The following is a 22,410-nucleotide window of genomic DNA, read 5'->3' on the forward strand; positions in this document are numbered from 1 at the left end:
ATTTTGCTATTGATTCCTTCTAGAGAATTTTAAATTTCATTTATTGTGTTGTTCATCATTGTTTGTTTGCTCTTTAGTTCTTCTAGGTCCTTGTTAAACCTTTCTTTTATTTTCTACTTTCTATTTCCAAGATTTTGGATGATCTTTACTATCATTACTCCGAATTATTTTTTCGGTAGACTGTCTATTTCCTCTTCAGTTGTTTGTTCTGGTGGGTTTTACCTTACCTTTCTCCTTCATCTGCTGCATATTTCTCTGTCTTCTCATTTTGCTTAACTTACTGTGTTTTGGGTCTCCTTTTTGCAGACTGTAGGTTCGTAGCTCCTGTTGTTTTTGGTGTCTGCCCCCAGTTGTTACGCTTGATTCAGTGGGTTTTGTAGGCTTCCTGGTGGAGGGGCTGGTGCCTGGGTTCTGGTGGATGAGGCTGGATCTTGTCTTTCTGCTGGGCTGGACCACATCCGGTTGTGTGTTTTGGGGTGTCTGTGAACTTAGTGTGACTTTAGGCAGCCTCTCAGCTAATGGGCGGGGGTGTCCCTCTTTTGCTAGTTTTTTATCATGTGGTGTCCGGCAATGGAGCTTGCTGGTTGTTTAGTGGAGCTGGGTCTTAGCATTGAGACGGAGACCTCTGGGAGATCTCTTGCCTATTTATATTACGTGGGGCCGGGAGTTCTCTGGTGGTCCAATGTCCGGAACTCAACTCTCCCACCTCAGAGGCTCAGGCCTGACACCCGGTCAGAGCACCAAACCCTGTCAGCCACACGGCCAGGTACGTGAAGGGTTTCTTGCCTTTTGGGAAGTCTGAGGTCTTCTGCCACTTTTCAGTAGGTGTTCTGTAGGAGATGTCCACATGTAGATGTGCTTTTGATGTATTTGTGGGGAGGAAGGTGATCTCCATGTCTTACTCCTCCGCCATCTTTTTTTTTTAACATCTTTATTGGAGTATAATTGTTTTACAATGGTGTGTTAGTTTCTGCTTTATAACAAAGTGAACCAGCTCTACATATACATATATCCCCATTTCTCCTCCCTCTTGCATTTCCTTCCCACCCTCCCTATCCCAGCCCTCTAGGTGGTCATAAATCACTGAGCTGATCTCCCTGTGGTGTGAGGCTCCTTCCCACTGGCTATTTGTTTTACATTTGGTAGTTTATATATGTCCATGCCACTCTCTCACTTCGTCTCAACTTACCCTTCCACCTCCCTGTGTCCTCAAGTCCTTTTTCTACGTCTGAGTCTTTATTCCTGTCCTGCCCCTAAGTTCTTCAGAACCTTTTTTTTTTTTTAAGAGTCCATATATATGTATTAGCATACGGTATTTGTTTTTCTATTTCTGGCTTACTTCCTTCTGTATGACAGCCTCTAGGTCCATCCACCTCACTACAAATAAGTCTCCTCCACCATCTTGAAGGTCTTCCCTCTTCCTTTTTATGGCTGAGTAATATTCCATTGTATGTATATACCACATCTGCTTTATCCATTCATCTCTCACTGGACAGTTAGGTTGCTTCCATATCCTGGCTATTGTAAACAGTGCTGCAGTGAACATTGTGGTGCATGTGTTTTTTTGAATTATGATTTTCTCAGGGTATATGCCCAGTAGTGGGTTTGCTGGGTCATATGGTAGTTCTATTTTTAGTTTTCTAAGGAACCTCCATACTGCTCTCCATAGTGGCTGTATCAATTTACATTCCCACCAACAGTGCAAGAGGGTTCCCTTTTCCCCACACCCTCTCTAGCATTTATTGTTTGTAGATTTTTTGTGATGGCCATTCTGACCGGTGTGAGGTGATACCTCATTGTGATTTTGGTCTGCATTTCTCTAATAATTAGTGATGTTGAGCATATTTTTATGTGTTTGTTGGCCCTCTGTATGTCTTCTTTGGAGAAATGTCTATTTAGGTCTTCCACCCATTTTTGGATTGGGTTGTTTGTTTTTTGATATTGAGCTGCATGAGCTGTTTGTATAATTTGGAGATTAATCTCTTGTCAGTTGCTTTGTTTGCAAATATTTTCTCCCATTCTGAGGGTCGTCTTTTCATCTCGTTTATGGTTTTCTTTGCTGTGCAAAAGCTTTTAAGTTTCACGAGGTCTCATTTGTTTATCGTTGTTTTTATTTCCATTACTCTTGCAGGTGGGTCAAAAAAGATCTTGCTGTGTATGTCAAACAGTGTTCTTCCTATGTTTTCCTCTGAGGGTTTTGTAGTGTCCAGTCTTACATTTAGGTCTTTAATCCATTTTGAGATTATTTTTTTGTATGGTGTTAGGGAGTGTTCTAAATTCATTCTTTTACATGTGGCTGTTGAGTGTTCCCAGCACCACTTATCAAAGAGACTGTCTTTTCTCTATTGTATATTCTTGCCTCCTTTGTCATAGATTAGGTGACCACCGGTGTGTCGGTTTATCTCTGGGCTTTCTATCTTTTTCCATTGATTTATATTTCTTTTTTTGTGCCAGTACCATACGTCTTGATTACTGTAGCTTTGCAGTATAGTCTGAATTCAAGGAGCCTGATTCCTCCACCTCTGTTTTGGTTTCTCAAGATTGCCTTGGCTATTTGGGGTCTTTTATGTTTCCATACAAATTGTAAAATTTTTTGTTCTAATTCTGTGAAAAATGCCATGGGTAATTTGCTAGGGATTGCACTGAATCAGTAGATTGCTTTGCCTCAGTTCCCTCTTGAGTCCATTTGAGAAAAATTCTTCCTCCCCATTCCCTTCAGTTATATTCACAAGGCCTATCACTACATTTCCAAACATTTTACTAGACATGTCAGTAAATTAGTATCTGTGGTAGTTTAGGTATTGAAGTCATTTAAAAATGTGTTATACTTGCAGTAGAAAAATTAGAATGTTGAAATATAACATTACCACAAAAGGTATGAAGGCAAAAAGGAAACTCTTTGCTCTGTGTTATGAGTAACCTTCTTTCTGATTTCATATATATATCAAAGTCCTTCCTGGTACATATTGATAAATACAAAATTAATTTACACATAAAATTTGCATTAAAATCTAATTTACATACTTTACTTTCCTCTCCCTTTCATAAGCTAATAACACTGAGACTGATCTGGAACTCTGGAAGGAGCTGTGAGGTGGACCTCTCATCCAGAGACCTCAAGGGTAGGTCTAGTTCATTCAGCTTGCTTAGTTGCTAGTTGTGAGAACTTGGGCCATTTTACTTCACAGAACCTAGGGTCCCTTGTTCTTAAATTGAAGACATTGGATTCCCTTCCCAGAATGTCTTCAAGCTCTGACCTTCCCTGATGGCTTATTAGTCAAGTTTCGGGCAGGGTACAGAATTTGCCCCAGATGGTTCACATAAAGAGACTGCAGTGAGAGGACTACTTTCAGAGTTTGAGCAAGCAAATGGTATGAGGTACCCAGGCACTAGCAATAGTGGGAAACTTCTACCAACCCAAAGTTTGAAGGGAAGAGGTGAAAACATATTTGCCAGAGACTGAGGAGTGCTGGGACTCTGGAGGCCAGGCCGCCAGGTAGGGACTATAACTGATGTGTATGAAGGATGCAACTACTGCCAGAGGTGCAGCTTCAAAACAGAGAGGAGTTGGGGAAGAAATATCCTGACTGTTCTCTCCTCTAGCCTTCAAGCACTGTGCTCCTCAAAGGATGAACCCCACCAGAAGCAAGAAGCCTGGTGATGCATTCCCCAGAGGCTAGCCCCCCAGGGCAAAACCAGGACAGAGAGAGATGGAAAAGGCTGCTTATAGTGGGGGAGGGAGACAAACTAAACTGCACAAATTCTGATATTAAAAAAAATTATTATCATCTACTTCTTCTCTTTGCTTGCAATTTAAATAAATTTCAGTGAAATGTTTTCTCCAATCATTTATTACTGACTGCAGCATTCCTTGAAAAGCATATCAATAAGAAAAAAAGTATTCATGAAGTGATAATTCTACTGTATATTTTTTATGTTTGTCTTTGCTATCATTACTACATTCAGTTCCTTCTGTTATTTAGCTCACTAGTGAAGTCCTTTTCTCTCTGATTTAGTTCACAAAACCATGGTTTTTTACATATATTTTAATTCTACCCTGGTCATAATACAGGCACTATTTCTACAAAACTTTATAGAACCAACACGTTAAAAAAATCATACCCCTTCTAAGGGAAGAAAAAAAAGACATCTTTGAAATTTAAATAGTTGTAAAAGCAGCAAAGGTGGGTGCTGTTTATTCTGATCGTATTACAAGTTTGTCAGATTTCATGTGTTTTTTGGAACTGGGATGATGTCATGTTAAGTCTCAGATCGTGCATTTTGTGCATTCCAGGAGGTGGCACACATAAACACCACGTAGCACAGAACCCATCTGAGTGGGATCCCTTCTACTGAAGGTTCTTGCAGGGAACAACCCTGGCTCCAATGGAGGCAGGTTTTTCAAGGATCATATTTTATCTCTTACGTTGATTCAACTCCCTGCAAATGTTTCTTCAGAACACAGGGTCACCCTAACAGGTCAGACAGGGTTCTCCTGCCAGGCAGGGTGCCATGAAGAAAATCTGGCTTTGAGTGTGAACCAAGAATAACAAAGTAGAAACATGAATGTCAAAGGACTGGAGAGTAAATGCCAGGTGTCTCCATAGTTATCATTAGCATCAATATTTCATGTGTGGTGGTTTTATTCAAGCTCACACAAGATAGAGAAGTCGTTGTCAATAACCTGGAGACTAATACAGAGCAACTGTCATCTTGTCCCTGGATCAGCTCCAGAAAGGTATGCACAGTGGGAATAACTTCTTTGCTTCACACTTTTGGAGGGGGCAAAGAGACTAATGCTGAAGTGTGGAGACAGAAATTGAATTTGTAGTCAGAGGGCAAAGGATGGAGCTCTATTTTTAATAGGTTCATATAGGTGGGCCTTTGGAATTATGCAATTGAATCTATCTCTGGTTTCCCCCAGGGGTGAGAGGCATACAGCTTGCTGTACGTGAATCTTATAATTTGATTTGTGCTCTATAGAATACAGTTCAGCACAGGAGTGGGTTCTTAACTCTCTGAAGAAGTAGTGGTGTTTGTGACCTCCACAATTATTATGCTGGCATACTTGTGCCTTTTCTCACACAGGATGGCCATTGTCCTTTGAGTAAAGTGAGAATGATTGCTTCATGTTTGTAGTTTTAAATAGATTCTGCATTTTGAAAAATTCTATTTTGAAATGAGGACTGAATTAACATATTTTTTCTCTATCTTTCTCTGTGAGCAATTGGCAATTTCAGACTGTCCTGGAGGTTGGCCATTCGATCAAAGAACAATTAGGAAATAAAATGTCAATCTGTAGTTTTAAATAAAGATACTCTAATTCCAATTTAAGATGGATAGGCAGGCAGTTATGGGGTGCAGTATCCTCTTATCTGAACCGTACAACCTTATATTCTAGAATGTGCTCTCTGTTTCTGTTGGTTCATTCTCCTCCTTTCCATCTCCCTCTCCCTACCCAGCATGTTTTCTTCACTCCTCGTCCCCAGACTTTGCTTATGATGTATTCTTTGCCAGGAATGGCTTTCTCCATTCTTCTACCCATCAAAATATTACTTCTTTGAAGACTAGATTCAAGCCCCTTTGCATTCATAAAAACTTTCCTGATCCACTGCAAACCACTGAATCTATGAATTCTGTTCAGACTTTTAGTTAGCACTAAAACATTCTCTAATAATTTTAGGTGTTATTACTTATTTCCCTTAGTAGATAGCAAGCTGCAGGATATCTAGGTATGTGACTATATTATTATTGTATCTACTATGGGAAATAGCCCAGTGTAAGGCACAGGGTAGGTGATACTAATTACTTATTATTTATTTTCCTATCATACTTTCTTTTCAAAATTCACATATGATTCCAGATTATTTCTTCATCACATCATCCTATTCTCTACCTAAGTCTTCCTCTAATAACCAACACTTCTATTACCTTAGTCCTGTCTTTGCAAGAGCAAACAGAGGAGTAGATTTCTTTTCTAGCACCTCTGTGTGTGTGTGTGTGTGTGTGTGTGTCTTTGTGTGTTTGGTAGGGGTGTGGGAAGAGAGAGAGAAATTGACTGAATTCTTGTTATTTGGATGATGGTAAGGATGGTGGTCAGAAATGAAAGGGCTAAACCTTTGATAATTCTCCAAAAGTAGATGGAGTAACAATCAATGGAATTCTTTTTTCCATCAAAGAAGGAAAATTAGGTTTTAGGTAACAAACGGGGGCATTTTGACTAAATGTGATATTTTTGATTTTGGGAACAGAATTGAGTAAATGAAACAATTGAAGGAAATTAGAGAATGGAAAATGAAAAAGTAGATACTTGACAGCCTTGTCTTGTCCACATTTTATAACGACAGAAGTTGTATAAGCTCCCTGAGGACACAGAAGAAGAGCCTGGATATTTTAAGGATTAGATTATTTATATCTATTTATTAAAAATACATTGTGACATTTGGGTTTAATGAATACACAACACTAGTCATAAATATCTGGCAAAAGAGTTAGGTTAATTTTGGAACTTAAAGGGATAATTTTGTTTGGGTCATAAAATCCAAATGTTAGATCCTAGTGATGCTACTAAGAGGGTATTTAAGGAAATCATAGAATCTGCAAAGGCTGTCTTTTCTCTGATCCTGAGATTACTGTATTTCCATTTTATGTAATAAAATGTCTTAATATGGAATGTGGTTGTTAAGATCAATTACCTAACCCGTATAAGAAGAATATGTATTTTTTCCTGTACCTGAACCAGTTTTCTGGCTAAGTGTATTTTCACCTGTACATAGACATATCTTTGTGTGTGTGTCTGTGTGTGTGAAACCACACAATTTCCCCTCAGTAATGTCAACTGAGATAAAAATGCACAATGTGAGATCTATGAGTTTCACTTTTATCTGGGGACTTGTTGAGGACTACAGCCCCAGACACAGCCTCTCGGGTAGCTCTGAGGAACCGCTCTGAAGAGGTGGGGGGAAGTCATTATATATGTGATTTTGGTGACGGGAGTATATGCACTCAAGCACACATCTCAGCAGAAAGTTGCTGCTAGTCACGAGGAACAGGTGTCTTAGTTAATGATTTTAGTGCTTTTCTATGTGTGGGAGTTTGGGTTCATAAAAAATTCTCTTCTGAAAATATCTAACTATTTGAAGGCCTGTCTTGCCAGTTTTCCCAGAGCACTGAGGGTCTCATTCCTGATCTCTTCCCTGAACTCCTTTCAGGGGGTGTTAAAGGTCAGCGACTGCAGTGGCTAACGACTCAATCCTTGTAGAGCCAGATGGCGAGCGATGTTCTTTAGCTGGCAACAGCTTGAGACCAAGTTTGGACTATTTTGGAAATTACATAACTAATTGTTCATAATTGGATATCTAGGTTGTTGAGAGTGTTCCTAGGCTGAAGGCTAAACTCCTAGATTCAAAGAGAAAAATACCTGGTCAGATATGTTTAATAAGATGAACAGCCCTGCCATTAGCCTCTGTGGTGCCGTTTGCTAATTAAGAAAAGGCACCCTCTCCGTGTAGGTACAGCCCTGAACGCCACAGCTTGGATCCTGGACGTGGGTGGATTTCAGCACCCGCCTCAGCCCTGCAGCCTCGTGTAGTTGCGCAGTACACAAACTTTGCAACAGAATGTGGGAACTCTGAATGTTAAGATGTTGAATGGTTAGCACCAGAGTAAGCCCACGGGAGATTTTGCTTACATTTTTATCCAGAGACCAGTATTACTGATAAATTAATAATTGGTCTTAGATACTTAAACCACCCAAGAGATGAGTAGGAGAGGGGCAAAGCTGTTCTCAGTCTTTTCCACCAACAAAGAATCCCCTGTATTGTTTTTCACTCATAGGGCTTATATTCTGAGATAATTGGTCTAACGAAATAACTGAATTCCTTAAGTAACTATTTGTTTGCATATTTTGATCTTCAAGCAGATGTAACTGCCAACACAGCTTCTGATGAGCATATGATGAGTATTGTTACATTGGATTTATGTGATTTTTAGTTCAGGCAAAATAAAGTCCTCCTTTTATTTAATCTGTGTGTCTGTGCTCCAAGTGAATGTATGATTTTCACACGGCTTTTTGCTTTTTGCGTGATAAAGGAGAAAATTGACCATCTTATCCATTTATGTTTCATAAATTGGAAGGTATGTAAAGTAAGAGCCCCAGCATGCTCTAATTCTAATAAAGTCAACAGGACCCTGAGTGAGTTGACTACATAGAAAGGGAGAGAAATGAATCTCCAGGGAAAATTTTGGGGACAAAAAATAATATGATTGTGAATAAGAGTTATGTTTTACTTATGCAAATGCCTTTTAAAAAATACATGTATAATATTTATTCTAGAAATATATGTATGCATTCTAGAAAAAATATTTGTATGTGGTGGTATTGTTACCCACCCTTTCGGGTCAGACTCCAACAAGGGTGTTTCTGCCGAGCGTAGCTTGAGTCAATGGAACAACACCAAGTTCAGAAGCAAAGGAAAGCTTTATTCTCTGAGCAAAAAATGGGAAGGTGCGAGCTCGGGCTCTAGAGCACAGGCTCTCCTGGAAGGGTCATGGGCGGGACTGTTTTTTAGGGGGTCTCAAGAGGGGTGGGGGGGACAGAGTTCAGAAGGAACGGGGTGGAGCTCTAGCGGGGTAGGCTGTGCGCTGTCCCACTCCAGATTGCAGGGAGGGGTGCAGCGTCTGTGCACACAGCCCGCGGCCACCATCTTGGATTGCAGCGTCAAGAGTGGCACTTCTGCCTGTGGCCCCGAGCTGCCGTGTCGGGCACATCTCTTTCACACTAGGAGCTCTGGTCTTAAGTGCCGGGTGCGAAGTCTCTTCACGTGGCCCCCTCTGAGCAAATGAAACTAGACGAAGCACAGAGGACAAAAGAAAGGTTAGGCTTTATTTTATAACCCCAATTCTATTTTTTTTTGTTCCCTGGGAATTGTTAACGGGCTTTGCTGGTGACAGTATTGAGCCTTTGTCCTAAATAAAAAGCAAATACCATCAACACCTTTGTTCCCCAGGAGAGATTTGGCTTTGGATAATAGGTGTCAGGGATTAATCATATTTTTATCCTTTCTATTTAGGAAGAGTCATGTAGTAATATGTGAAGCAGAGGTTGGCGGTACCCCAGCAGGTCGCCTCAGATCCCTCTGTCTCTTTCTGCGTGTCCGTCCCCTGCTTTCAGCACGCTTGGCCTTGGAGGCTGGACCCTGTGACTCTCTCTGGAGGACTGGCCTAGGGCTACAAGTACCATGGTGCCTGCCAGCATCCATAGGGTTGGCATGTCCTCAAGGATGGCTCTTACCAAAGATGGTCTGGCACTGGTCGCGAAAGCTCAGCAAACTTGCCTCAAGTTGGGAACAACCCCAAGGTAGAATTTAGATCCCAGAGCTCCCCGACAGGATGAGGCTGAGGTTGAGACTTCGTCTGAAGTTGTGCCCTTGCTTGTTGCCGCACATCCCGTGTTCCTTCCCAGGTTTCACTTGGGAACCCTTCAGTATTGAATCACTGTCACACCTTGCTCTGTTGTCATCTTCTGGGGCAGCTGACCTAAATCAATATTCAGATATCACTGAGGTTAAAAACTTCACATGCATGTGAAGGTTTATTAAGTTTTGGATGCCACGCTAACTTCAAGGTAAAATAATGATGGTACTCCTTCCCTACCTTCCAGCAAGGACTAGAAATCGTGGCTGATGTCTGGTAAAGCATAAATAAAGCCAACTTTTCACCAACTAGAATCATAGGTTACGGTAGTAGTTGTCTTTGATTATAGACTTCCCAATATATCAGTGGCTGCATTAATCCACAGAAACTTAAATGACCAAATTTATGAAATTAGGTAATTCATAGACAACCAAGGTCAAAAGAGCTAGCCAGGTAATTTATGTTTCCTTTGAGAAGAATGCAATAGAGCTGGGGAGAGATATATAATAAGGCTGAGAATTTATTTACATCTGAAAGTCACTGAACTGGAGGCAACATTTGGTTCTAGCCCTCGCTCAGCATCTCTCTGTGAATTCCTGAGCAAACCATTTTGCTCCTTCTCTAGACCTCAGTGTATTCAACTTGCACTGCCTTTTGTGGTTTCAACTGAGTATTTTACATGATTCCATTTTCTCTCTTTTCTTAGGAAGTAAGTTATATTTCTTTTTTTTTACTTTTTTTATTGTTGGCCTAGAGTTTGCAGTATACATTTACAGCTAATCCAGGTTCACTTTCAAATAATTCTATACCACTTGACAGGTAGTGTGAGTACATTATGATAACAAAATAATCCTAATTCCTCTTTTCTGTCCCTTGTATCATTGCTGTCATTTGTTTCAGTTACGTATAAGCATTCATAAACCTGTGCATATATACATATGTACTCAAGCAATGTATTCAGTACGTAATTGAATACATTGTTGGTGCTATTCTTTTGAACAAACTGTTGTCTGTTAGATCAATTAAGAATAAGAAAAATAAAAGTTCTTATTTTACCTTCACTTATTTCTTCATTAATGCTGTTCTTTACTTTATGTAGACCAGAGTCTCTGACCTATATTACTTTCCTTCCCTGTAAAGAATTTTTCTTGCAAGCCAGGTCCAGTGGCAATAAATTCCCTCAATTTTTGTTTGTCCGAGAAAGTTTTATTTCTCCATCACTTTTGAAGGATACAGGGTACAGAATTATAAGTTGATGTTTTTTTTCTCTCAACACTTTAAATATTTCACTCCATTCTTTTCTTGCTTGCATCATTCCTAAGAGAAGTTGGATGTAATTCTTATCCTTTTATTCCCTATTGGAAATATGTTTCATTCCTCTGGCTTCTTTGTACTGAGTGATAAATTTCCCTCCAATTTTATTTCTGTGATTTTGTTTGCACAGTCCCGAACAGCTGAAGGAAAAACTATATGTGAAGCTTCATAAGCTGGAAAGTTTAATCGAATATCACTTACAATGAGTTATACTTCCCTGCATCTGAAAGGCATTGAGGGGGCACTTGCTGAGCTTTTTAAGTATTGAGAAGAGAAGTGGAGTATTAAATGGCTAAGAAAAAAAGGTACCACATAGGTCACTGGTGAAGCAAAGCAGAATTTCATGGCTTAACCTCATTCTCACCAGGAATCTATCACAGATGCAAGACCTTGGAAGACTTCAGATTTAAGAATGGCAGGGATAGAATAAAGGGGGAGAAAATTGGTCTCAGAAGAAATGGAAACAAAAAGAACAAAATGTAAATGTTGTTTAATTTTAGGGGAAACACAGCCTAAGGAGTCTTACCTTTTCCCAGCCTGTAATCACTCCGGAAGTGTCTAGGGAATTTTAAATTCCCTGAGCTCTGGTTCGTGAGAGGCCTGTGCCCTACAACGGCTCTTAAAGAATCACTTTCATATTACTCATAAATTATTCAAATTCTCAAGTGTATCATACAATTGGGGTAGAGCCATTAAAATTTTGAATCTATCTTTAAAGTGTCAATGACAGTGCTGACTCAAGTTACCTTCGGCGTTAGGCACAGAGCTTGTGAGAAAATATAAGTCCTCATCCTTGCCCTTTTATTTCATTCTTTTACCTTTTGGAACAAGGGTATGAGCAGATGAAGTCATTCTGAGAACAGACTTCCAGAAAAAGTGTGAGAAATTCTTTTTATATCATTAAGATATTTACAGTCAGAAATACTTTTATCAAAAACTGCAAACCATTCATACTTCCCAAGGATGTAAATTGATTCTTCAGATATTAGGACTTCAGGAGTAAATGGAAATTCAAACCTATTTTTTGTACCGACCCTTTATTTAATTTTTAAAATAAATACATTACATGGCACAAAATTTTAAAGTACAAAATGAAATTTTTACCTCTTGCCCTTGTTCACCCAATATTCCTCTGTGGCGATAACTAATGTTGCCAGTTTCTTAGTATCTTTTAGAGGTATCTTATAAAGCAGATACTCTCTGGTTGTGTAAATGTGTGTGTGTTTTATATACTGTTTTGTACCTTACTTCTTTCACTTAATAATATAAATTAGAAATTATTCCATATTAGTACTAAAGAGATCATTTCATTTTAAATATAGTTCAACACTCCACACTCCCTATCTTCCTTACTTTCTTTCCAAAAACAAACTAATCATCATCATTTATTTGTTTACTGCTTCTGACATCCAACTGGAATATTAACTACATGAGAGTAAGTATTTTCAGCTATTTTATTTACTGCATGCATCTCCAGTGCCTAGTAGAGTGCTTGGAACTTAGTAGACACAGGATAAATACTTAAACTTGCTTAATGAGTGCATACTTTAGCTTTTATAGCTATATTTTATTCTACTGCATGTACTTAAAATTTATTTAGCAAGTCTCCTCTTGATAGACCTTTAAGTTGTGTCCAGTCTTTTGCTATTACAAGCTCTGCCGCCGTAACCATTCTAGTACATACGTTAATTAATCCATGAACCAGTGTATCTTTAGGGAAAATTCCTAAAAATGAAACTTCAGGCTCAAAGGATGTGGGAATTTTTAATCTTGATATATAATGCCAAATTGTTCTCTTTGGAGGTAATACTAATTTATACTTCTATCACCAAAAGTGTATGCATAAGTAAAATTATATTTAATTTACTTAAAGGAAAAGATACTAATTTAAATTGAAATGCACACATGGTGCTTTTCTCCGTTCGGGGAGTAAGTTGGAGACTTAGCTTTAATATAAGATTAATATAGCTTATTCTTTGCTTTTAGAGAATAACAACTCTATCCTGAAGCCTAAAATAAATGTCAATTTATTGTCAAATTTAAGAATTCTATATCTTCGACTCCTAAATAAAAAATTATGATTCCAAAATAAACACATTGTGTTCCAACAGTAACATCATAGCATCAAAAATCTGAGCCAAGGAAAATTAATTTGTCTTGTTATTAATTATATTCATTTATAAAGAAATCTAAAATCTCAAAGTTTCTCCTGCATTTCACTCTTCTTTATGGAGAATTTTAGATTTCAGTGTAATCTAAATTCAACTGGGAATACATATTTGGCCTCATCTCTATTCATTATCCTGAAAATGCACTTTAATGTTAGAGGCTGTTAAACTATAGCAAGAAGGGAGATTCAAATCTTATAAGCAGCAAAGTGGTGGAAAAAGACAAGATATGTCATGTGCAAAGGCATAGGTACCTTTTACCAAAGCAGTTTGTCTGGTCTATAATTAGGTAGATTAAAATGTTCAGTAAACTGTTTCCAAAAGGAAATAGGAGAAATCTTGATTAAGAAAGTATTAGTCAAAGAAGGAACTTGCTGAGCATAGGCCCCCTCCTTGTCCCAAAACTCTGAAGGAAGGAAGTCTTGTTTTAACCTGGACACAAGGAGCAAACATATTATTCTCTCTCTGAGTCATGCTGGAAATGGGTAGAAGGAGCTCTTTAAAACCAATCACAGTTGCTCATAATGCTTCAAATAGCATTATTTCCTTTCAAATGGCACATCACCAGGCTGCCTGGGGAGAGAAAACAGTTTTTGCTTGGGATGTAAGCAATGAACATGGGAAATGGTTACACAGGGAACCCAGAACTAGTTTGAAACCCACTGATTCGAAATATGAAAACAAGTGTTTAACGTGAAGACTTCTTTAATGAGGAAATGCCAGTATTTATTTTTGGAGATGCCAGAGAATTTAAAAGAAACTTCAACCCAAATTTAAAACAAATCTAGTAAACTTCAAAAAGAGAAAAGTTTTCCTATTGATGGATTGAGTTCTTGATGTAACTTTAATATAATGTGATGTCTTTATTTTTTAATTTTTTTAAAGATTTTTTTTGATGTGGACCATTTTTAAAGTGTTTATTGAATTTGTTACAACATTGCTTCTGTTGTTTATGTTTTTTGGCCATGAGGCATGTGGGATCTTAGCTCCCCAACCAGGGATAGAACCCACACCCCTGGCATTGGAAGGAGAAGTCTTAACCACTGGACCGCCAGGGAAGTCCTGAGTGTAATTCTTTAAAGACTAACTTGAATTTAGTCTTCCTTACGGAGAGGATTTGCCAAACATGAGAAGAGGCAGGGTCAGGACTTGAAATGTAGTACGACTAGCTAAACTCTGAAAGTTTAGGATCTGATAAATCAATAGAATTTTCAAGGGCCAGAAAGTAGGTGTTAAAACTAAATTTTGGTACATAATCAGATAGGTAAACCAGTGGATTATTGGAACCAGAGGTGATAGATCTAGAATGTGAACAGGTTGAGGTCCAGGTATAATATACACCAGGGAGATGTGGCAGTCTTAAAGGGAGATAATCTCAGAGACTGAGGAGGAGAGGTAAGATTACTGAACAGAACTAGGCAGGCCCTTGGAGAAGTGAAATGACAGAATAGGGCAAAGATTTTCAGAAGAAAAGTGCAGCACGTCAACTATGAATAAAAGACAGCCTCGGGCTTCCCTGGTGGCATAGTGGTTGAGAATCTGCCTGCTGATGCAGGGGACACGGGTTCGTGCCCCAGTCCGGGCAGATCCCACGTGCCACGGAGCAGCTGGGCCCGCAAGCCATGGCCACTGAGCCTGCGCGTCCGGAGCCTGTGCTCCGCAACGGGAGAGGCCACAACAGTGAGAGGCCCGCGTACCGCAAAAAAACAACAACAAACAAAAAAAGACAGCCTCAGCAAAATTGTTTCTAATTTGTACAAGTGTTTTATTTCTATTGTTGTCACTTCTAGCAGCCACTCTTCCCCCTTTTTTTGGTTCTACCCACTCAAACTACTGGAACAGGGTCATGGTGCCTGTACATCTTTGGATGTCTGACCCAACTTGGCCACAGATCGCCCTTCTCTTGATTCTGTTCAATCCTGACCCACCTAAGCTCAGTGGGGATTCTTTGGATACTGGAATCTAACAGAATAGTGGCCTTGCTGCTGGACTATTCTTTTAACTCACTGTTGTTCATGGGCTTCTGGCTTTGGGAGTTCGAGATTTCTCATTTTCAGGGCCCTACTCACTCACAATTTATCTCATGATCTCACTCTCTGAACTATCTCCCTGACCTGTTCCCACTCCCAGAGCTACAGACTGCCTTTCCCTGGATGTATCCAAAGATTGAGAGTCATTCAGATTCTGGGGAAATAGGACAAAGACCCAATTATTGTATAATTTACATAGGTAAATATTGATGATAATGATAGTAATAATGGCTGAGGAGCTAGATGCTGTGCTAAGTGCTTTTCACAGGTTTTCAAATTTATTTCTCACAGACTTCTAGGGAGTTCAGTATATATATCATTCCAGTTTTACAGAGAAGGAGAGTGAGGTAACTTGGCCAGAGTGCATAGGTAGCAATACAGAAGGCCATCCAGGCAGTCTGTCTCCTGGGCCCACCATTTGAAACAGGCACAAGATCACAGCTGTAGTAAGAAAACACTTAACTTCCTGATGATAACTTAGTGACCTGGATCCCTAAAGTTAACTCGAGAGGAACCAAGGTTGATCTCAGAATTCTGGGTGTGCTGAACCTTCAGGCAACATCTAGACATAGGCAGCCTTAGACTTAACCCAGCTGAGCCTCCAGGTTTTTGCTGGGTAGAAACAATAAGACTGCTGGACAATTTATCAGGAACTTTTACTGCATGTACCAGTGAGTAGAATATTCCTTATTGGTCTCATCAGAATATAGTGTGCCAGAGTCTTCTTAGGTGCTCACCAATCCTTCTTCCTCTTCTTGGACTCATAAAAAGGCCATATTGCACAGCCTCCATTGTAGTTAGGTTGGGGATATATGACTGGGTTCTGGCCTGCAAGGACCTTAAACTGACGCTAGCCCTTCATGCAAGTACATGCCCTAGATGACAGCTCACAGAGTCAGAATCACGAGCAGATAATATGACTCCCCCAACAGCCCTTGTGATCAACAGTCTCCACTGCCTCCCAGTGTCTATGTGCCTTATAGGCTCCTTAGATAAAACCCCATTCTTTTGATTTAAATTAAGCAATCCGCCCCAGCCTGGGAACCCCAAAGCGCTCCACCCATGGACCCTAATATAGGCTTGTGCTCCAGGGCCTGCCTCTCTTTGTCTGCACTCTGCCTTGACCTCCCTGTGTGGTGTTCAGTGTACCCCCTCCAGGACCTGTGATTAACAAACTCCTCTGCTTCAGTTATTTTAATTTCTCTTGTAGTTTGTTGTTGAACCCTGGGTCACCATGTGGCACTCTGTGCTCTAGTCAACAAGAGTTAACAACGTCATAACAGAAGGTCGGCAGTACTAAGGAGAGAGAGACAGAGACAGAGAGGTGTAGACAGAGCAAGAAAGGGAATAAGTGTTATAATTTGTAGTTACTGTTCTTGGGTATAGTTTTAAGATGACTTATTCCCAATGGAAAGAAAACAAGCTATTTTCTTTTAGTCCCCAAAAATAAAAGATTATCTGTGTCTAAACTTAGGAATGAATGCAAGTCAGTTGTGTGAAGTAAGTCCTCTCCCAGGCAAAGAAATGGCTATAAGTGGAACAAAGTCTTTTATATTCCTTCATGAGTGCATTTCCTTATTCTAGTATTAGAATCAACCATAGGGCTAACAGAGTCTTACAGGGCAATAATTCAGTAAATAGGAGATATATTGTCTATGCTTAATTGTATTAAGAAAGAAGACATTTGGTGGCATAAGGGACATAATGAGTTGGAACTTTAAAAAACAATAAAGTCAAGGTTTAAAGAAGGCAATGCAAGAACTAAACCCTTTAATTAGCAAAATCATGCCTTAACCTGGAGCATTTATATCAAAGATTCCGAAGTGCTGACCTGACATTTACTTTATTCTTTCTGACATGTTCACAGGTGCCCTTGGAAGAGCACATTTCAGATACCACAAGGGCAGATGTGATCAGCAAATGTGAGGGCTTGACTGACTTACTATTGATATCTTGTTATTTGTAGTCTCAGTTTTAGCTGCCAAGGGAGAGTTTTACGTATTCTTTATGACTCTTAACATTCACTCTGCTGATTGGACATATAGAGTTCCCTTGCATATCATTTTATGAATATACCATAATATATTTATCCACCATGATCCATATTTAAATTGTTTTAAGACATTTGCTATTATAGATGATCTCATAATGGACATTGTTGTGTATATTTCCTTGTGTACGTGTATAAGAGTTTCTTAAGGATACATACTTGGAAGTGTTATTGCTGGACTGCAAGTAAGCACATTTGCAACAAATTTAGTGAAAATTTATTCTCCAATGTGGCTGAACAAATTTATTTCTTCAGATATCTCAGTATCTCTGCATGGTTTTACTTGAAAACTTTTGCCAAGGTTATATTTGCATCTCTTTGATTACTATTGAGGTTCAATTGAGAATTATTGCACATATTTATTAGAAATTTGGGCTTTATCTTCTGTAAAGAGACTATTTACATCTTTTGCCATTTTTTTGCACCAGATTAGTGAGATTTGTAAGATTTCTTTTCTTCGTAGGATTTGTAGGAATTCTCATCTTTTGCCAGTTACATGCATTGCAAGTATCTTTTCTCAGTCTGTTTTGTCTTTTAACTTTGTTTATGAAAGCATCTCTTTTATGTGTTTATGATTTTAATGTGATTAACTTTATTAATCTTTAATTCTGGGATTTGTACTTTTGTGTCTTAAGAAATTTACTTATTGTCTTACTGTAAATTTACAAGGACAAGTAGAATTAGATTTAGTATATTGTGCAATGATCTGATTTTATTTGATTTGCTTTTTCATGTGGACCATCAGTTGTCCTAGCACCACTTGTTAAATAGCCTATGCATTCCTTATTAGTTTAATGCCTTCTTGAACATATGTCAGATTTTCTTATTCATGTGGACTTATTCCTGGGTTTTCTATGGTATTTCATCAGTTTTCCTTGGCTATCACTATACCAAGATCCCACCGTCATAAGTAATACAGTCTTGAGAATTTCTAGTGGTTTTGCCATTTCACATGCACACCAGCAAGGCATAAGAGCTCCTACTGTTCACATCCTTGTCAGCTTTTGGTGTTTCTAGTGCTTTGGATTTTGACCATTCTAATAGATATGTAGTGTTATCTCATTATTGTTTTAATTTGCAATTCCTTAACAACATATGAGGTTGAGCATCTTTTCAAGTTATTTGCCATCTTTATCTTTTTTGGTGTCTTTGACCCATTCTTTAGTCAGGATGTTTGTTTTCTTATTGTTGAGATGTATGATTTCTTTTTATATTTTGGTTACAAATTCGTTATCAGATATGTCTTTTGCAAATATTTCCTCCAAGTCTGTGGCTTGTCTTTTCATTCTCTTTACAGTATCTTTCACAGAACATAAGTTTTTTTTAAAAAATTTTTATTTTATATTGAAGTATAGTTGATTAACAATGTTGTGTTAATTTCAAATGTACAGCAAAATGATTCCATTATACATATACATGTATATTTTAATGAAATTCAGCTTATCAGTTATTTCTTTCAGAAATTGTGCCTTTCATGTTGTTTCTAAAAAGTCATTGCCAAACCTAATGTTATCTAGAGCTTTTATGTTATCTTCTAGGAGTTTCATAGTTTTGTATTTTACACTTAGGTCTGTGAGCTAATTTTTGTGAAAGGTGTAAGGTCTGTGTCTATATTCATTTTCTTTTTTGCATGTGGACATCCAGTTGTTTCACCAGCATTTGTTGAAAAGTCTAGATTTTCTCCATTGTATTGCCTCTTCTCCTTTGTCAGTGATCAGTTGACCAAATTTATATGGCTCTAATTCTGGATTCTCTATTCTGTTCCATTGATCTATTTGTCTATTCTTTCACCAATACCACACTCTCTTGACTACTATAGCTTTATCGTAAGCCTTGAAGTTGCGAAGTGTTAGTCCTCCAACTTCAGTCTTCTCCTTTAATGTTATGTTGGTTATTATGGGTATTTTGACTCTCCACGTAAATTTGAGAATCAGTTTGTCGATATCCATAAAATAACTTTCTGGGATTTTGATTGGAATTGCGTTGCATTTATAATTAAGTTGGGGAAAACTTGCATCTTGTCATTAAGTCTTTTTATCCATGAACAGGGATATCTGTTCACTCATTTAGCTCTTTAATTTCTTTTATCAGAGTTTTGTAGTTTTTCTCATATAGAGCTTGTGCATATTTTATTAGACTTATACCTAAGTATTTCAACTTATTGAGTGCTAATATAAGTGCTGTTGTGTTTTTAATTTCAAATTGCTGGCATATGGGAAAGTGATTAATTTTTGTATATTTACTTTATAACCTGCAACCTTGTTATAATCACTTATTCTTTCCAGGAAATTTTTTTGTTGTTCATTCTTTAGGATTTTCTACATAGATAATCATGTCATTTATGAACAAAGATAGTTTTTTTTTCTTTTCATTCTGTATACTTTTAATTTCCTTTCCTTGTCTTATTGCATTAGCTAGGACTTCCAATATGATATTAAAAAGGAGTGGTGAGAGGGGACATCTGTACCTTGTACCTGATCTTAGGGGAAAGTTTCTAGTTTCTCAGCATTAAGTATGATGTTAACTATAGGGTATTTTTTAGATTTTCTTAATCAGATTAAGGAAGTTCCTCTCTATTTCTACTTTGCTGAGATTTTTTTTAAAATCATTAATGGGTGTTAGATTTTGTTAAATGCTTTTTCTGCATAAATTGAAATGATCATAGGATTTTCTTCTTTAGCTTGATGATGTCATGGATTATATAAACTGATTTTCAAATGTTGAACCATGTTCCAAATGTTGCATACTTGGAATAAATCCTATTTAGTCATTGTGTATGATTCTTTTTATACATTGTTGGATTATATTTAATAATATTTTATTGAGGATTTTTGAATCCATGTATGTGAGAGTTATTGATCTGTAGTTTTCTTCTCTCACAATGTCTTTATTGGTTTTGGTATTAGAGTAATGCTGGCCTCATAGAATGACTTAGAAAACATTCCCTCTGCTTCTGTGTTCTGGAAGAGATTGTAGAAAATTGGTATAGTTTCTTCCTTAAATGTTTGGTAGAATTCCCCAATTTGCAGTTTAGGTTTTTCCACCACAGCACTGGTTCTGATGTGGGTTGATGCTCATGGGTTTCTGCAACAAGAAGTTATGATTCTTTGTATATGCTTATCTGTCTCTCCATTGGTTTGGTGCAGTGGTTTTCCCTGTGACCTCAGTTTTCTAACGTATCTAAGAAAACTTGTTGATTTTCAGTTTGTTCAGCTTTTTGATTATTGTTAGGATGGTGTGATGACTTCCAAGCTCTTTATATGCCAGACCACAAACTGGAAATCTTTAGCTTTATTTTTAACATGAAATATTGGATACTATATTTTTAAAGTTAATAAAATAAGTTTTACAGTGTTTTTTACAGTTTATTTTTTCCAGTTAATAGTTAATTAATCTAAGTAACCTCTTTTTAAATTGCTGTGGACAGCATTCTTTCTTCTGTATCCTGATTTCCCTCTGGATTTGACTGTTTTTTTTTTTTTTTTGCTCAAGTGCATCCCTTAATTAATTTTTTAAGAAGGGACTGTGGGTGTTAAAATCTCCTGACTTATTTTAATAGCTAACAATATGTTTATTTTCCTGGATTTTTTTTTTTTTTTTTTGGTGTAGCTTTGGGAAGAACCCAGGGCTGCAAGTGTGTTCAAAGTGTTGGTGATCAGTGTGTCCTGTAATTTACATTAATTCTTGAAGCTAGTTGTCTTCTTCATCTGCCCATGAACTGAGTGATCAACTGCTGAATTGTATTGCCTTGATTTTTAAATGATAGTATAACTGGGTTTATATTTCTAATTTGATAGTTATTTTCCTTTAGAAATTCAAAGGTATTATTCCATTTGTTCTGGCTATTTAGTTCCTGCATGATATTAGGAGTATTTCAAATCTACTCATGTATGCAAGAAATGGCTTGATTTTTTTACCAGTCTGAGCTTCAGGCAGTAAATCTAGTGCTGGTCCTCCTGACTTGGAGCACTTATGAATATGAAGCCTTATAGACCAATGGCTTCAGCCATGCTCTCTATTTTTTTTCCTGTTTTATTTTTTCTATTTGAATTCACAAAACTGTATATTTTTTAAAATTCCAGCATTTTGGTTTGGTTTTATTTAGTCTTCTCTTTTCTGTCATTTCCACATATTTGATTTAGAAGTTTGCCTCAGTTTACTAATCCATCTTTGGCAGATTTTGAATTATATTTCTAAAAAATATATGACCATGCTACACTTCTGCTTAAAATATGTTTTGACTTTCCTAGAGATTCACGTTAATAACTTTTTTTTTTTTTTTTTTTTTTTTTGCCGCCCGCCCTCCCACCCGGCCGTTAATAACTTTTAATATGGCACACAAACCCTTCAAGGTCTGACCCTGGGTAAAGTTTACATGTTCATCTCATACTGTCCCCCTATATCCATGTTCCATTCTAGCCATATTAAGTTTCCTCCTAGTTCCAAAATACACATTATGTCAGGCACCTGAGCCTTGAAACATGTCAACATTTCTGTCTCCAATGACCTTCCTTTTCCTCCTGGCCATCTTCTACTTAATCTTGTTTGTATTCCTCTAATATCCCCAAGCAAAGTTATATATCACTGACATTATGTGCTCCTTACTTAAGACTGTCATCACTGTATTATCTTACAGACATGTCAGTTTTATTATTTAGAGCCTATGCTATCTAATAAAACTTTCTCTGATGATGTTAATGTTCTATATCTACACTGTTCCATAGAACCTTGAGTGATGATGGAAATGTTTTACATCTGTAATGTCTAATGTGGTAACCACTAACTACTTGTGGTTACTGAACACTTAAAATAGGTTTAATGTGACTGATTAAATTTTTATTTTACTTAATTTAATTTAAATAGTGATGCATAGTTAGTGGTTAGTGTATTGGAAAGTACAGTTCAAGATTTTGGATTGTTTTAAAGGCAGAGAAGATGAGTTGACTGCTTTCTTTGTGACGTCCAATAACTAGTCCATAGTGGACACTCATTACTCAGTGATTATTAAATGAAGAAATAAGCAAATTCTGGAAGATTAAGAAATTAATGTTTCTACTGAGAAGCTGAGCAAATCAAGGGAATACTTCACTACTTTAGCAGAAAATAAGCTCTTATTCTTTTTAGTTAGATCTAAACTATGTCAGTGGTTCAGTTTTTCCAGGGTTCTGAGGGGGGAAAAAAGTATGGGGATAAAGACTAGGGTGGTTGGAAAGTCCACAGAAATGTGTTTCTCACAACTGAGAGATTATTTCATGTTGAGTTTTCTCTTATAATGGTTTTGGAAAAGGTCAGTACCAAACATAAGTGTAAACTGATGTTGTGAAGTTTTCTTTATTTAGAAACCTGATTCCTGGCAGGAAAAAGCAGCTGTTTTATATCCTCACACATAACATCAATTGTCCCTCCTTCAGTCTACACTTTAAAAAGTTCTTTT

Source organism: Pseudorca crassidens, chromosome 4 (genome assembly GCF_039906515.1).
Source record: "Pseudorca crassidens isolate mPseCra1 chromosome 4, mPseCra1.hap1, whole genome shotgun sequence".
Taxonomy (NCBI): Eukaryota; Metazoa; Chordata; class Mammalia; order Artiodactyla; family Delphinidae; genus Pseudorca; species Pseudorca crassidens.